The sequence below is a fragment of the Myotis nattereri genome (assembly GCF_964212035.1).
Source record: "Myotis nattereri genome assembly, chromosome: 4".
NCBI classification, from domain to species: Eukaryota; Metazoa; Chordata; class Mammalia; order Chiroptera; family Vespertilionidae; genus Myotis; species Myotis nattereri.
This window is the reverse complement of record NC_138079.1, coordinates 13,195,312-13,211,285: the sequence shown is the minus strand read 5'-3', so window position 1 is coordinate 13,211,285 and position 15,974 is coordinate 13,195,312. Positions and strand designations below refer to the sequence as shown.

At 44.3% G+C, this 15,974-nt stretch overlaps 1 pseudogene across 1 annotated transcript; it reads left to right on the top strand.

Moving 5' to 3' along the window:
- Positions 1-12,268: 12,268 nt before the first annotated feature.
- On the top strand, positions 12,269-15,483 carry LOC308518104 (small ribosomal subunit protein eS7-like; annotated as a pseudogene). Its single transcript has 2 exons — positions 12,269-12,429; positions 14,878-15,483. The product of its transcript is annotated as a small ribosomal subunit protein eS7-like (transcript).
- Positions 15,484-15,974: the final 491 nt, after the last annotated feature.

Below are 15,974 nucleotides of genomic sequence, written 5' to 3'. Positions count from 1 at the left end.
TATCACATAAGTAAAATTCTCCCCTCAACCATCTGTTCCTAATCTCATTCCCCAGAGGTAGCCATTGCTAATTAGGAATGGGCTTTCAATGAAAAGAATGAAAGTGCATTAAATTGAGACTGGCCCCTAACTGTGGACCACGTGGGAAGTAAAAAGAGCTGCCATGATGCAATCATTACTTCACCACCATTATTGTCTCACTCTCGCTCTCGCCCTCATGCTTAGCACCACAGGGTCCGTTCACTGCCTGGCTCAGCAGTGGTTTTGCCCAAATCTTACCCACATTCTGGTTGAACTCGTTCACCCTCCTACGTTGGCTCCTACATGCTACAGTTCCCAGGCCACGCCTTGCCTCCCTGTTAGACATGTCTCTCTAGATGTGCCATTGGCAACTCAGATACATCCTGAGACTGAAGCCATCATCAGCCCTCTGCCCCCTCCCCATTTATGCTTCATCATGCCTCTGTCTGTCCAAGGTACTGAGCCAGAAAACCAGAAATTATCCTAGGCTCTACCCTCCCCACACTCTTCATCACCAAGCCCCATGGATTTCCCTTTCTAACCTTTTTTCAAATCCATGCTGCCTCCCACAGAATTGATTCATAGCCTCATCTCTTCTCGCCCAGACTGCAGCTGTCCTGCCAACTTTATCTCCGCAATACATCTCCAATCAGCTGTCTTCCCCACATTTCCAAAGCCAGCACCTCGTCCCTGCCAGGGACAACCGAACCAGCTGCCCAGCTGGTTTCCCTGAGCCCTGTCTCGCTTAGCAGAGGAGCCAGGATGAATCCTACTCATCCTTTTGGTCACAGAATAAATGCCACTCCCTTAAGGGAGACTTCCTTTGCTCACCCATTGATATGAAGCCCTCACCCCTCCATATATGCATGTAACATGCTGGAATTTCATTGATCGCATTTACTACAATTTATAAATATATATTTAATTTGGTTTCTATTTATTTAAGCCCAACTCTCTCATTAAATTATAAACTGATTTGGTCACTACTATATCTGTAGCACCTACCCTGTCATATGACATCCAAAAAATATTTGTTGAATGAATGAATGAATGAATGAATGAATGGCATTTTTGACTGGTTTCCCTGTCTTGGCCCATCTAACTGTTATTTCATTCTTAAGCTAGAGAGGACTTTCGAAGATGCACATATGATCTTGTCACTCTGCTGCTTAAAAATTTGAGCAAGGAAATTGCAAGAATCAATTCATGTTCTTTTATGCTATCCGCCATTTCCCCAGGCACAGCTCATGCCATTCCGTACCGCTGCACTAACCCACCCTCCACAACTGCCCTTTCTCACATGGGCCGTGCTCTCTCGTGAATCTGTCTCCTTCTCCTTCCTCCAGGTCTCACTCATTGTGTCCTGCTCTAGAAGCCTCCGTCGGTTCTTCAAACACTGCACCCTGGTGCTACAGTTTAGATCAACTTTAGCCGTGAGTTTTTTCTTTAAGTGATTATGTTACCCCCTCTAATTTATATATTTCTTGAGGACAAGAACCACTCATGTTTATATTCCTGTGCTTTCCAGAGTGCTTAGAGAACAGGGGGTGCTCCACTCGATTAATGGGGCAACCCTCACAATTAACATGGGGTACAGCAAAGGCAGCAACAGTCAGGACAGACCCATCAGACAGATGGTGGCTGTAAACACTGGTCACCCACGTGGACATGTGTTGGCCGAACATCAGCTGGGGTCTGAGGACTGAGTGAATGAATGAGTGAAACCGAAAGCCCTCCTTTCTGCGCTTATTCTCTGCACTTCTCCCAAGGACCAGCAGCAGCAGAGTGGGGACCAGGTTCCCTCTCACCTCACGGGGGCTGCTCAGGAAAGTCCCCACCGCCTGGCCATCAGCACCGGCTCCACGCAGCCTGCCTGCATGACTGGTAGCTGTAATCACAGCATTTGGTGCCATCTGTTCGGAGAGGGTTTCCTTGAAATGCATTCATGCCCCCACGTAGACTGACCACAGTTCAGCCCCAGGGATTTCTTGTTTGGGGAGCAATGATCAGAACCTCTTGTCAACTCTGCTCTATTTTGCTGAGGGGAAAAGAAAGATGTACGGAGAAACCTCACAGGATGAACTGGAATCAGCCTGCCTCTACATAAACGGGACTCTCCGTGGCGGACGCTCGCTTTGGGCTGCATCGGCAGTGAGCGTGCTTTCTTTCCCTGGGCGTGTGCAGTGTAAACTGGGGTTGGAGTAGCATTTCACCTTCTTCTCTTTCTTCTTTTTGCGCAGCTCAGCCAATGGTCCTGCTGTAAATGTGGTGCCCTATCCCCAACTCCAGGAAAGGGTCAGTTCTAATCTCCTACGCCTGAGGCCCACGAATCTTTAGAATCGATGAACTCTCCATTCCAGAGCAATGAGGAGAGGAGTGTTTGTCATGCACTGACAAATAGCCAGTAGCTACACATTGCGTCAGAGGGTGGCAAGTGATATATTTGATGTTTGATTTATGTCACAGCAGAGATGCCAAGCCAAACCACATAAATTTAAAATGGGATTCTGTAATAAACTCATGAGATTGCTAGTAATTCAGAAAATGCTGGCCCAGTGAGCTGGATAGTGGTGCAGTGTGATGAGTTAACATCTCAGTGTCTGACCTTCTGCAATCCAATTTGACGCCTGAATTGGATTTGATCCACTTGGCAGGAAGGAGAGAAGGTTGACTAGAGATTGGGAGTAGAAAAATTAGGCCTTGTTCGGTCTGCTTAGGCCATGGTCCTTTGCGTCTAATGCTATCTTCCCGGCAATCCACAGAAATCCACACATAAAGCAGGCATCGTTACTCCCAGCTTACAGACGGACAGCATGGGCTCCTACAGATTGGGGAACATCAGGCAGAGTGGACACTGGGACTGCAGGTCCCCCGTGCCCTGTTCCAAACTTTTTTCCCACCGAAGCATGTTGCTTCTTAATAAAAATGGGTGCAGGTTTTCTAAAATAGTGAAAATAACAACAGCAACTAACAGTCAGAGCATCTCTGTGCTCAGCGTTGTTCTAAAACGATGTGCATTAACTCTCTTAAGCCTCTCAACAAAACTGTACAGTAGATTCTACCTTCCACCCATTCTACAGTTGAGCAAACTGAGGCACCAGGAGGTTATTCAACTTATGAGTGCCAGTAAGTGGTAGGACTTTGAAACTACGCAGGTTGGCTCCTGGGCCCAGGCTCTGCCTATGATCCTTAAACACAAATTGGTGCTAGACATCACAGTTTCAAGTTCAATCAATCCTACTCATTCCAGGGTTCCCCAGTACCATTTCCCAGGATGAGCCCTGGGCACTGACCCTCATCATTGACCCCTGACTATTTAAAGCCAAATGGTCTGGTTGATGTGATTGCCCACATGGCCCCAGGGAGAGGAACTGGGACTCTTCGGGTCCTGGTTCTGGACACCTATAAGGGTGACCTTTGGGAAGGATGAGGTCATTCTTTGGAGACAAGCCTGAGAACTTAGGGATAATAATTGCAACTTATTTTGCTTCTGCCTGGCTGAGGAATCATGGGATGTCTATTCTAATTTTATTTTTAATGTTTATGTGAGGAGATGTCCCGCCCACAACCTCCTCAGCATGGCATTATTTCTTCCAACCTTCTAATTCCCAGGTGGGGCGGGGGGGGGGGGGGGAGCGGGGGGGGGGGGAGTCCTGGTTTGAGTTGTGTGCTTGTTATCCAGGATTTATTAATAGCCACCTGTGTCCAACAATTTGCTGTGGCTCCTCCAACATGAGTATAAGGAGAGCAGGAACAGAGTGTTCTTTGGGTTAAAATAAATAAGTACAAAGACAATGTGTGGGAAGTGTGGCGAGTCAGTTGAGGAAGGGAGAGTGTTGGGTGTGTTATGCGGCCTCCTGGAGAAGTAGACAAGGCTCCAGGAAGCATGAATGCCTCCTCTGCCCTGCCAGAGAGACCGCAGCCTCAGAAACTTCTCAACTGCTCATTCTGTGAGAGGAGGGGACGCTAGAAATACACATTCTGCTCTGTTTCATTTTGTGGTAATCTCAGATTTCAAAATAGAATCAAGACATGGGGTTGTGGGCTATTTGCAGGTGCCAGGAGCAGTCTGAGAGACAAAGCTGGCACAGCTGCATGCTAGGTGCCCTCAGGCGCTTCCGTGGTTTATGGTGATGAGCAGACTGGACTGTAGAGATCAGTAATCAAGGATTCCATGCCAGCATACGGGCCTTGCTGCCCTGAGTCAGGTACAGTGTTTAAGTGAATAAATAGGCAGTGTCAATGACAGTACGTAGTATTTAGTAATGAGCTTTCTGGTGTAGGATTAGGCTGGATGGAAAGAGATTTTGGAGTTGGAGAGGCTATCTGGATCAGTAAAATCATACTTCACTGCCTCACTGTTGATTGTATTTTCAGTACAGAAATTAAAGTGAAAAACACTAAGTTGTTTATTATTAATGGTAATTTCCCAACTTACTCCTAAAGGAGTTTCTCTTAACTTGCCCACGGCCACTGTGAGACAAGGGGCGGGTGGATCCAAACACACATGGAATTACATCCAGAAATGATGATGATGTCCCCGTGATGTGACCATCTACACCTCACAGATGAACCCCTTAATTGACAGGGCTTGAGAAAGAATGAAGCTCTTCAAGCCTGTCAGGCATCCCTCTGCACAGACCACCATGGCTGAGGTCTCCCACTTAACCACTCCTGAAGGTCCTCAGGCTTGTTCATTGGGACAAGGAGATTTTTGTTTCCTAGGACGGTTGCTGATGAGTGAGCTAACGCATTCTCTGATTGGTTTGCCTATAAAGAGCTGATTACCTCCCCAGTCTGCTGGAGTTGTGGTCCTTGAACTTTAGGACAAATCAGAAGGGCCACGGCCTCTTAATTGGAGTGTTTAGTCCATTTACATTTAATATTTTTTTTGATGTGGTAGAATTTAGGTGTACCAATTTACTGTGCTTTCTGCTTGTCCCGTCTGTTTTGTGGTTACCCTGTGCTTCTTTCCTGTGGCTGTTGGCATTCATTGAATACTTATTAGAACTCTGTATAATGGTCATAAATGCCATCCCTGGCTCCCTGTCATCCTCATTGTTTCTGGTTTCCTGATTCTTGCAATTCTTTAGCTTGAGCCCTAAAGTAAATCCGATTCCCAGAATTGGGAGAAGGGGGTGATTTACACTTTATGTAAGTGATCTAATATATTCTGCTTGTCAGCCTGAGAAATACCGGACCACCTGCTATGTTCCATGCACACACCATCACACAGGATGCTTTCCTCAAACCAATTAATTCAGGATCTTGGGACTGGGCTCAGACAGCGGGTATTTTGTAAAGCTCTCCAGGTTATATCAACGCACAGCCAGGGTTAGTGACCAGTGAATTCATTGGTCTGGACTCTCAGCAGAGGCTACCACACCCCAGAGTTCATCTCATTTCTGATTTCCTGCCCCATCTCCTTTTCCTCTTTTCTCATTCACCCCAACTTTCTCTGGAGAACTCCACTCGAGGAGCACAGGGTAGAGTATCTACAGTCGTGGTTTTTAACTGGGGACAATCCCCTCACCACTCAGGGGACATTTGCCAATTCCTGGAGGCATTTTTGGTTGTCAATCATGGGGAAGAAGTGGATAAAAGCCACTTAGATGCACTCTGTCATGGAGATAAAAAAGCACGAATGCTGCTAAATGTATTACAATGAATCCAGACAGCACCCCCCCCCCCTTACAACAAAGAATTCTTTCAGGCAAAAATTTAATAGTGCCAAGGTTGAGAAACCTTGGTCTACAGAGAGGTACAATGGGCTACAGGACCTTCGGCCTATGGCTTCTCACCCTGGACACAGCTAGGGGACAGAGGGGCCTGTGCTGAAACTTCAAGCTCCAGTCCAACGCACCAACCAGTTGCTGACTATGACCACTGGACCCCATCTACAAAGAGTTTTCTCACACCCCAGGTTGGCTAGTCGATCTGCTCTTATCAAACTAAACCAGATATGAGGAGGGGCTAAGAGCATGAAAAAACTAAAATTCCTAAGAGACCAAGAATGGCAGAGAGAGAGAGAGAGAGAGAGAGAGAGAGAGAGAGAGAGAGAGAGAGAATGTTATTTACAAAGTCCATAAACCCAGCAGGTACACTGTAGCTATGCAAGACCATTAGCCCATGAAAAATTAATTCTAGTTTGCATTCAGTAGTAACTGACATTTAAAAAAAAAAAAAAAGATGAGCAATTTCGAGTGGCATCATCCTGGCCAATGCCAGCTGTTTGACTATCTGGGGGAAGGCACTGTCAATCACTGAGTCTGTGAAGCAGAAAAACAGTAATTTCAGAGAGCTTGCAAATCACCCAAACAGCAGCCTGTTTTCAGTTCTTTTTTTTCCATTTAAAAGCATTTGAGAATCAGCTAGATGGAAAGCACTCCTCTGAAAATTTGAAGATAGAAGGTTTATTGGTTTTCTTCAGACCCGAAGAGGGAAAATAAGGTTGTGGCCACAAAGAAAATGAAGTGTGCATTTCTCTCACTCCACATCTAATGAATGGAATAGTCAGAGAGCCAACCTCCATTGAGAAGGGGAAAATGAGGTGTGCATCACTTGATTTACGGCTGTGAGTAGTGGGTGCCAGAGTCAGAGAAAAGAACCCTGATTCCTCAACAAATAAAAAGGCCTGCCTTTTAGTGAAAATGTTTATGTCTGTAACACAGGCTGAAATTACTACCACGAAGGCAGAACCTTTTCTTCATAACAACCATGAGCATCCAATTGCCACATGGAGTTTGGAAATCAGCAGGAAAAAACCTCGGGTTCTATTTTGAGCCAGGACCTTTCTGGTTTGACAAGTGTTAGCAGGAGCCAGCGAATGTTTTACGAGGAGCACGGTGGTTACGGTGTCACCATTTGAGTTAGAGTGCGAGCCCCTTCCAATAAAGAAAATTTTACAGCAGAGTCAAAGACTCCTTCGCGCTCTTTTTATCTCCATGACGGAGTGCACCTAAGGGAGAACTCTGAGTTAGAAACCACTGGGAGTTTGTGGTGTTTCTGTGTCCAAGTGCTGGTTTCACTTTCTAAAGCTTTTTGTTCTCATTCTATCTTACCACAGTCCATTTGTTCTTGAGACTACAAATAAAAAAAAGGTAATTGAATATCAGTTTGGTGTTAAAATATCCATGATTCTGCACACGTGTAACCATCCTAAAGCTAAAATCAGCGGAAGTGACTGCATCCCATTGATGGCCCCGACCTTGACTCCCCTGCACTGATTCGAGATGTCTCTAAGTCAGAAGAAACAGGCCCTAGAATTTCCAGATTCTTAATCTAAAATTCAAACTGAGCATTTCTCTCTCAGCTCCCTGTTGGTCAAGAGGGCAAGTGAGCAGAGAAGGTACTGAGGATGGGTTCTTCCAAGCCAACATAAAACCTGGCATGAGCCCTGGCCAGCTGGCTCAGTTGGTTGGAGCTTTATTCCACACACTAAAGAGTCCCGGGTTTGATTCCCAGTCAGGGCACATACCCAGGTTGTGGGTTCCATCCCCAGTCCAGGCCTATATGTGAGGCAACCAATTGATGTTTCTCTCACACATTGATCTTTCTCTCTCTCTCTCCCTTCCCCTCTCTCTAAAATCAATTTAAAAACATTCTCCGGTGAGGATTAAAACAAAACCTGACATGGGATGACAAGCAGCATTCTGGAGGTGTTTTCTGGAATTGGCTGTCTACTCTGAGGCCTTGGAACCAAATGAAATCAATCTGATCCAGGTGAAGGTCAAATCCAGGCTTAGGCACATATAGGGTTTAGATAGATATTTCTTCCATAGGTAGATGGAAGGAGTGCTGGATGAACAAGAACGTGAGTAGATGGATGGGCCAATGGATACATGAAAGAACGGGGAGATAGCTAAATGAGTGGATAGCTGTGGATAGGGACGTAGATGGGGCAATTGTATGGTCACATTGCTAAGGGAACACAGAAAGGAGTGCTTAATACTGTCTGGCAGAAAGCAATAGAGAAGTTGTCAAGATAAAGCCATTAAATGTTATCAGAAGGAGATCCTTAGCAGAGAGAAAGGTTTGGAGCTTTTGAAGAGGGACCAATATGAGAAAAAGTGGAGTTGAAGGTATTTCAAAGACTGATGAGTACTCCACAGTGGCAAAGGATAAGGGCAATGAGAGATGAGAGTTTGTGCAGGAAAGGAGGATGTGCCGGCTACTCCATCACTACGTATTGCTTTTACCCCTCAGCACAACTATATTGTCACTATAACACTGCCCCACTGGATTTTTCATATCCTTCTGTTGGGAGGAAACCTTTTCCTGTGTCAACTTATGTTTAAGTGGTTGAGGCTACGGACTAATTAACAACAGACAAATTAACCGGAGAAAAACTTAATGTGCATGCAGGAGCACTCTAGAAGGAGTGGCCCCTGAACAGCCAGGAGTAGCAGTTTATAAGCCAGTTTAGTGGGACTCAGCTTTGGTGGGAAATATGGAAGGTTCTGACAACGCCGGCAAAGGTCAAGAAGACTTGCATGGCCTGGGCTCCCTGCTGGGTGAAATTCTTCTCCACTCAGAGAATGCTGAGAGAATTTAAGGTTTTAACTATTGAGTCATCAGGTTTTTGTTATCAGAACTGCACTATGCCATAAAGTTTATTTCTGTTCATTTCCATTTGGTACCTAAGAGGTATCCAAAGGGCGATTAATGGGTTCCTTGGAATGTCCCCATAACAAACAGCAAACCCACCACTGTCAGCAGGCAAGTGAGTACAAATTATTCCAATTGCTCCCAAAAACTACACCAGGGGGGTTATTTTTATACTGCACACTTGTTAGTAGTCACTAAATAAGAGCATACTGGGGTGGCAATATTTTTTTTTCAACTTTTCCAGTCTCAGGTCATTCCTTCCATTCTGCCAGAAACCTCAGGGAAGCACATCTGTCAGGAGCAAGTGACAAAAATCCCCAAACAACAGGAATGTCCTCCCATATTTGTCTCACTTAACCTGCGACTCAACAGCTTTTCCGAGTAGATCAGCCAGCGCAGGCAGTTGTCACATTATGCTGAAGGCACATGACACCGATCCTGTTTAGCATCTATTTAAAAGGCCGTCTCATCCGGCAGGTGTGATGGTTTGTCTATTCTGATGATGCGGCTTTGTGAAGCCTGGAGATGGTGGTGTTGGCCTGTCCCTCATATTCCCACACCTTCCCTGGTTGCAGGCTTTTTACCGAAAGGGAGGAGAACACCAGCGTTGCTTCCATTTCCAGCTAAAACACAAAGAGAAGTTCCTTCTCAAACCCGAGTTGTCTTCTCCTCACCCCGGTCATGCCCCGCCCCAGCCCATGTGAAAATGGGTCTCTTTTCTGATCCAAACATTTGGAAACATGAAGCAAGTGTTTAGGGCAGGGGTCCTCAAACTACGGCCCGCGGGCCACATGCAAATACAAATATTGTATTTGTTCCCATTTTGTTTTTTTACTTCAAAATAAGATATGTGCAGTGCGCATAGGAATTTGTTCATAGTTTTTTTTTAAACTATAGTCCGGCCCTCCAACGGTCTGAGGGACAGTGAACTGGCCCCCTGTTTAAAAAGTTTGAGGACTCCTGGGTTAGGGCAATTCTCAGTCGTCATCATCTGACACCAAAATGTTAGAGGCAAAAGACCACCAGGCATCCAAACTGGGGACAGGGCTTTGGCTCCCCCGAAGGCATCAGACTTTCCTCTGTTTCTCTTCTCCGTGTCCCAAAGCAGGTGACTCCCACTTGCCACCACTAAACTGCCTCCATGCCCACCATTCCCTTCATCAAAGATGAAATATTTATGGATCAACTGCTTTGAGTAAGAGCAGGCCTTGACCTCCTGCAGAGCTGCGCTTTCAGCTTGAGAGACAAGACAAGTACCTTTGAAATATTTAGTAATGATACAAAGGCCAAAACAGGTGATTCAAGATAATAGCAGCCCTTGGTTCAGAGAGGAGGAAGATCAATAAGGCTGCCAGGATTAGGAGAGGCTTTCTCACAGATATCAGACAGGGGATTCACTTTCTAGAGACCAAAAGCAGGGGAGAGGCCTTGGAGGGAGAGGCACACGGAACAAGCCAAGGTGAAAATGAGCAGATGGGGTTTTTGAAACTGGCTTAGAGAACCATCAAGGTTATCTTGAGCCAGAAAGACATATGTTGGGACACCATAGGAGGAGGAATGCTGGGGAAACAGTCCGACACCCACTGGAAGAGCCTCCTGACTTACTGACAGAGGCCCAGCCCTCATTTCTCTCAGGCAGAAGCTCTCACAGGATATTCTACTCTACAGCTGTTACTGGCTTATTTCTTCCAAAGATCTTGAAAAAGGATCAGAGAATCTAATTATGATTCACTTAAGCACTTCATCTTACTGAAGGGAGCAAGAACTCAAAAAACTCTTTAGGCATATCCTGATCAAAACAGAATTATTCTGATGGTGTAAATTTGCTTCAAGGCACTCAGATGAGAGAAAGGTCACATGCTTTCTTTTTCCTAAATCAAATCACATCTAGTTAAACAAAACAGGGGGTCTAGAAACAGACCCACAAATTGGTGTTCATTTCATTGACAGAGGTAACATTACAGTCACGATGAAAAGATGGTCCTTTAGTAAGTGGTACAGGGTCAGTTGAATAGTTATATTTTTAAAAATGAATCTTACCCTCTCACATCATACACAAGAGCTGATTCCACTTACATACTTAGAAGATCACATAAGGGGATATCAGTCTGACCTTGAAACAGCAAAGATTTTATAAAATAATACAGCAGCACACTGACAAGAAAAAGTTTGATAAACTGAAATTGATGAAAATTAAGAGCTTTTGTTAATTAAAAGGCACCACTAAAAGAGTGAATATGAACTCACAGAGAGGGAGTTAATTTTCAATGCATATAGCTAATAAAGAAGTTGGATCCAGAATATGTAAAGAACTTCTTCAAATTAGTAAGAACAAGACAGACAAACCAACAGCACAATAAGAAAAACATGTGACCAGGTAACTCATTCATTGAGAAGATAAGCAAATGGTCAGTAAACATGTGAAGAGTCACTCAAATACATTAATGATCAGGGAAATGCTAACTGAAAGTACAATGAAATAAATACTATCATACATCCATCAGAATAGCTAACATGGAAAAGTGCCAGGTGTTGACAAGAATATGCAACAGCTGGACTCTCACACAGTGCTGGGAGGCGGGTAAATTTATACAACCCCTTCTGAAAACTACTGGATACCATTTACTAAAGTTGGCCATATACAAACCCCATGACCCAACAATTCCAATTACTCCCGGTATTTACCAAAAAGAAATGAAAATATGTCCACACAAAGACTTACATTCAAATTTTTATAGCAGCTTTATTCATAATAGTAAAAACCTGGAAATAATCAAATGTCTACCAACGGGGGGGAAAATAAGCAAATTGTAGTATATTGCTATAATGGAATGTTGCTCAGCAATTAACTACTGACATATATAAAGAAATACACATATAAATATGTAGATTACATTGTAATGGCAAAGAAAATTCTGGAACTAATCTAAATTCTTATATATATATTTTTAAATGTTTAAACAAATTATGGTACATCCATTCAATGGAATACTACACAACAGTTAAAAGAAATAAGATAAAATTGAATGTGTTGACAAGGAAAGAGTTCCAAGATAAAATAACTGGAAAGTTCAAGAACAGAACAACATATATATCATGTTTCAATCATGGTAAAAATATACACTATATATGTGAAAACTTTCTGGAAGGGCACCTGAAAAACAGGTAACTATTGTCAGCTCTGGGGAAGGGTCTGGGGCTGGTATACAGTGGCCAACTGGCCACCGAGGCCAACCTAGTCTAGATAGAGTGAAAGACCCTCACTTTCCCTGGCACACCTTTTGTATTGGTTAAATTTTTTAAATTTAAGCATATTATTTTCTTAGTTTAAGAGATTTGATTAAATAAAATACAAAGTTCTCTATAACTCCCTTTCTAATTAAAAAAAAAAAAAGGACATAGTGGTAATCCTGGTCAAACATAATAATTTGAGTTCTAAGATGTGGTAAACAAAATAATCCCTGGAACCTGTGAATGTCATCTTCCACGAAAAATGTGACTTTGCAGATGGAAGCTAAGGCTCTTGAGATGGGGCATTACCTGGATTAGCTGCGGGGCTCTAAGAGTGATCACAGTATCCTTGTAAGAGGAAGGCAGAGAAGGAGAAAGCAAGGTAATGACAGACACCGGCACTGGAGCGATGTGCTTTCAAGATGGAGACAGGAGCCATGAGGCCACGGGCAGAGCGGATAGAGGTGGCCACCAGAACCTGGAAATTCTCCCCCAGAGAACTCCTGGAGAGAATTCCACACTTGATCACAACCTGCCGAGACCCATTTTAGACTTCTGGCTGCTACATCTGTAAGAGAATAAATTTGCATCCCTTTAAGCCACCACATCTGTGGTAATTCGTTAAAACATTCACAGGAGATTAATGCATAAGATTTTTAAGTGCTGGAAAGGAGTAAGTCCAGTCTTCCTAGACATGGCTATGTTGGCAAAGCCTCCCCACACAGAGAATCGGAGAATCTGCTGTAAACCAGACCACAGGCCTGGCTACTGGGAGATGACGCCACCCATCCCTCCATGATGAGAATTGTATTTCTACGGCCCATTACCTTCACCGCTGACATTTACTGACTCTGGGTACAAAGTTTTGGAATTCAAAGATTGAATTCTGCAGCTGAATACAATTAATTTGCTTGGAAAACAATCCAACACAGGTTTATGAATCAATACATACACCCTGACTCAAGCTCAAACTTTGGCCAATGTCTGTGACGGTTAAGGTCATTAACAAATGTGGGTCTTAATGAGGTTACTTTTTAATATCAACTAAAATCACATCTGTGTTCAGACTGAGATCTTCTTGTTTTATTACCATTTTCACTACAAGTTAATGAGAAATATACAGCAAGTCTTCAAATATGTGGGAATTAAGCAGTTGTATTAATTACTAAAATTACTCTCCATTTGATAGTATAAATCAATTTGAGGTGTACTAATCATTGTCCAGTTTGTGATACTAATCTTAGGTGACCTTTCACCCTAACATAAAGTTGTCCAGAGATGCAATACCTACTTGCATTTATTCAAAACATTTTCTCAGGTGTATTGGTATGGGGGGCAGGGAGGTGAATGCATAGGATTATCCTACCAACTTAGTTTGTAAATTCTCTTTTTAAAGTACTATGTTTTAACCTCTCTTGTTAAAAAGTTGAATCTAGGAAAGGGAGAGGCTTTAAAAGCCAGACTTTCTAGTGGTGAATTTTCACCATTGTCTTGGTGATTAATTTTCAAGTTCTCTTTCTCCCTCTCTCCCTCTCTCCCTCTCTCCCTCTCTCCCTCTCTCCCTCTCTCTCGCTCTCTTCCCCTCTCCCCTCTCATGGGTATTTCAGAATTTCAGTCTTTTCAAATCTGTCTGTAAAGGAATGAGGACATGCCAGTTTCTAGGGCATCCCCTCTGGAATGGTTCTGATTTTTATAAAAGGAAAGCAGAGAGGCTTCTGTAAGGTAGGGTTAAAGAGGGGGAAATTTGTCAAGAAATTCACTCCACCCACACTTCTGACATCCACCATGAGGATCAGAACGTGTGTGTGCTGACAAGGCTTGTGCAAGAGTTGTCATTTTAGTGCAGCTTCCACAGACGAAACAAAGTTCCTTCTCCCGCATCCTTCACCTTCTTAGGTCTTTCTTGTTCTTGCCTCCAGCTCAAGACATCTAGACTCTGGCTAAATCCCCATACAGGGCCCTCTGCATTGTCAGCTACCAATCTCCGACTGCAGGCAGGATGGGATGAGGTCATAAAACAACAACAGCAACAACAGCACTTGTATCCTGGCCTCGGGAAGACCGTCTGCTTAACATGCCCCAAGAAGCACTTGTTGACTCTATTTTTTGACAGGGAGAAACGTTTTTAAAATAGTTCCCTAACATAGAGGGTTATACAAAGAAGGAAGAGGAGGAGGAGGAGAAGAAACTGAATTGGGGATAAAGCTGTGTTGAGGTAAAGAGTTGTTGTTAATGTTAACTCCCGTTTTCTGACCCAATTCAGCTGAGCATTGCTAGTGGGGGGAATTCCATGTATACGGGGGGGGGGGATATCCCCAGCAACTCTGAACTGCTGACCTTCTCAGCAGAGGCCATCAAAATAATCACCACCCTCTGACCTGGCTGTGGTCTGTCCCCCCACTCCTCCCACCCACACACCCACATCCGCACACCCTGTTCTTTCCCAATGACAGACTCGAAGAAATCATTTCAACCCCACTTCCAAGAAGACTACATTTTTTAAGCCCCACTTTCCCCAAAGATTTCCTTTTCCTTTCCTGTTCCCAGCCCTAATGTCTTTGTTTATGCGTTTGTCTCATGATGATGCCTGTCATTTATTAAGCTCTGATGATATGCTAGTTACATGCTAGAGCAATGTCTCTTTCCTTTTCAGCAGAGGAGGCGTAATTATCTCCTTTTTGCACCTGAGAAAACTGAGATTCATGGGATTACATTTGCCCGAAGTCAGACAGTTTGCAATTGAAGGGCCAGCACCTGTTCTCTCCTGAAACTGGAGGCCTTTAACAGCCTTGCCTCCAGCAGGTGAGCAGTGGCTCAGAATGGCTTGCATGGAAGAGTTTGTAGGCTTGTGCTGCCAAGAGATTTTTTAAATTTTTATAGAACTTTTGTAAGTTCACTTCTGAATTCACTCGAAACTTCCAGCAAATTATAAAGCTGTAGTCAAATTCAAGATAGAAAGGGAGGGCCTTTCCATCACGAAGTTTGAGGAGCTCTCCAGAGACCTAGGCCTCTCCTCAGGCCGGCGCTCACCCAGGAGAAGGCCAAGTTCAATTCCAGCGCCAAGATTGTGAAGCCCAATGGCAAGAAGCCAGACGAGTTCGAGTCTGGCATCTCCCAGGCTTTGCTGGAGCTGGAGAGGAACTCGGACCTCAAGGCCCAGCTATGGGAGCTGAACGTCACAGCAGCCAAGGAAATTGAAATTGGGGGTGGTTGAAAAGCTGTTATAATCTTTGTTCCAGTTCTTCAACTCAATCAAGTCTTTCCAGAAATTCAAGTCCGGCTGCGCGTGAGCTGGAGAAAACACTCAGTGGAAAGCACCTGGTCTTTATCGCTCAGAGGAAAATTCTGCCGAAGCCAACGGGCAAAGAGCCAGACAGAATAAGCAAAAGCATCTGAGGAGCCGCACCCTGACCACTGTGCACGCCATCCTGGAGGACTTGGTTTTCCCGAGTGAAACGTGGGCAAGGGAATCCCTGTGAAGCTGGACGCAGCCGGCTCATAAGGGTGCATTTGGACAAAGCGCAGCAGAACAACGTGGAGCACAAGGTTAAAACCGTTTCCGGGGTCTATAAGAAGCTCAGGGGCATGGATGCTAATTTTGAATTCCCAGAGTTTCAGCTGTAATGAAAGCTGAGTAAATTAAATATCATTCTCAATAAAAAATAATAATAAGATAGGAAGGGAGGGAAAGAGGGGAGAGGAGAGGGAGCTAGAGGAAGAATAGAGTTTAGATTAATTGTTATTTTAAACCCAGAGAAATTGTGTAAAGGGCCCGAGTTTCTACCCACCTTCCCCTAAAATGGATCACTAATTCTGATGACCATTCCTCGTAATACACTGAATAAAAAGAGAATCATCTGTTGTAGGTTCCCCATTGACCTTACATTTCTGAAGCAGAGACTGTCAGCTCGCCGGAGGATCTGTTTTTTTATGGCTCATTGAGCCTGGGCAAATGGACCACAGCGAAGGAGGGCATTAAATCAAGACAGTGGCCGGCCTGCAACCGCCTGGCACAGTGGCCAGGGTGTTACCTAAGTGCTGAACGACTCCAGGAGGACCAGAGGCGCCCTATCTAATTCTGGCCTCTGATCTCCAAGGGCCAGTGCCAAAAGATA